This window comes from Mus caroli, chromosome 7, assembly GCF_900094665.2.
Source record: "Mus caroli chromosome 7, CAROLI_EIJ_v1.1, whole genome shotgun sequence".
In the NCBI taxonomy this organism is placed as follows: Eukaryota; Metazoa; Chordata; class Mammalia; order Rodentia; family Muridae; genus Mus; species Mus caroli.
In genome coordinates this window covers 110047814-110050099 of record NC_034576.1, presented here as the reverse complement: position 1 = coordinate 110050099, position 2286 = coordinate 110047814, and positions in this window count along the sequence as shown.

Sequence of the window (2286 nt, the reverse complement as noted above, 5' to 3'; positions counted from 1 at the left end):
AGATAGATAGATAGATAGATAGATAGATAGATGATAGATAGATAGATAGATAGATAGATAGATAGATAGATAGATAGATAGATAGAAGATAGATGATAGATTGTTGATAGATGGATAGATGATGGAAAGGTGAGAAATAGACAGAGGATAGAGTGTTGTGGATAGCCCTGGGGCTAATTATAGTTTATGTTAATTCCATTCTCCTGTGAAGGGCTGCAAACAAGGAATGAGTCAGCACTCAGGTGATTTCCTGTAAACCTGCTTCCCATCTTAATTTGTAAAATAAAGGAGAGTTGATGATTGGGCAGATAAAGGGAAGGTGGTGCTGAAGGTTGGGAGAGAGAAGAAGGAGAAAATGGAAGAGGGAGGGAATGCAGAGGAAGACAAAGAAAAGCAGAGCAGAAGCATATGGCCTGGAGAAACCACAAGTTCTAAGGGGTCTCATAAGATGTGGAAGATGGTAGTTAGTGGTAGATCTGCCCAATCTAGGCATACAGCATGTATTCATATTAACTGAGTTATGTTTTCATTGCTGGGGCATATTTGGGTTGGAGATTTACTGCAACAAATGATAGATAGATAGATAGATAGATAGATAGATAGATAGATAGATAGATAAATGATAGATAGGTAGGTAGATAGATAGATAGATAGATAGATAGATAGATAGATAGATAGATAGATGNTAGNATGATACAACAGATCTGATTGCCAATTAGATTACATGTGTTTAAAACTGAGAATTACTGATGAACAGTGGCAGTGCACACCTTTAGTCCCAGCACTCAGGAGGTAGAGGTAAGTGGATCCTTCTGAGTTTGAGGCCAGCCAGGTCTACAGAGTGAGTTCCAGAACAGCCAGGATTACACAGAGAAAGCTTGTCATGAAAAAAAAAAAATTTAAGTACAACATAAGTAAGACCATACAACAAAGGATGCTTTTAATTTAAAGAATGACATACACATCAATTGGCAGGTCCTAAGAATGATGCTAGTATATGAAAGTTTTGTTTTGTTTTTTTAAAGTCTCTATCTGACATTTTTTTCTTTTTTTTTTTAAGATGTTTTCTTCATTTACATTTCAAATGCTAACCCCTTTTCTAGTTTCCTCTCTGAAAATCCCCTGAAATGGCCACCTCCTGTAGCCAGGCAGGTCTCCCAGTGGAGTCATGAAACACAAACCCACCCACAAAATCTTCAACCTACAAGAAGTACAAGGGCAAAGATGGAGCAGAAACTGGGGGAATGGACAACCAATGATTGGCCAAATTGAGACCCATCTCATGGGCAAGAACTAATCCCTGACACTATTAATAATACTCTGCTATGCTTACAGACAGGAGCCTAGCATAACTGTCCTCTAAGATATGCCACCTAGAAGCTGAGAGAAATAGATGCAGAGACCTACCACCAAACATTAGACAGAGTTCAGGAAGTCTTGTGGAAGAGTTGAGGGAATGATTGAGGAACCCAGAGAGGATAGGGACTCCACAAGAGGACCAACAGAGTCAACTAATCTGGACCCTTGAGGGTTCCCAGAGACTAAACCACCAACACACATGTAAGTACTCCACACATATTTATCAGAAGTGCAGCTTGATCTTCAGGTGGATCCCCCAACAACTGGAGCAGGAGGTCGGGTCGGTGCTTACCCTAACTCTATTGCCGGCCTATGGATTCTGTTCCCCTAACTGGGCTGGCTGCCTTGTCTGGCCTCAATGGGAGAGGATATGCCTAGCCCTGCAGTCACTTGAGGTGCCAGGGTAAGTTGGTATCCAAGGGAGGCAGCAACTTCCTCCTTCTCAAAGGAGAAGGGAAGAAGTCGGGGAGAGTTTGTAAGACTGAAACTTGGAAGAAGGGGGCTGTGATCAGGATGTAAAGTGAATAAATGAATAAGTTAATGGGGNAAAAGGTTATCTTTAGTTCAAAGAAACATATCCTGTGGATAAATTCTAATAGTTGCCTTCTTAAAACCCTGCTCTCCATCTCTGTTCCTTGGGCTGTAGATGAGGTGATTCAACATGAGGATTATCACTATGTAGCACTCAACCACCTTACTCTCATCCACAGAGTATTTGGGTTGACAACAAAAATGAAGGCAATCAATTCAAAGTAGAGAATGACTGCAGTGAGGAGAGAGGTCCACCTGGAGAAAGCCTTGTGGAGAAAGCCTCATTTCCAGTGGATCACGTCTGCAGGGTGATGGTGAGGATGTAGACTAAAGAAGGAGAAATGACAAGTGCTGTTCACAATGATGGTGCCAGAAGAGATGGAGGAGATAATTTCC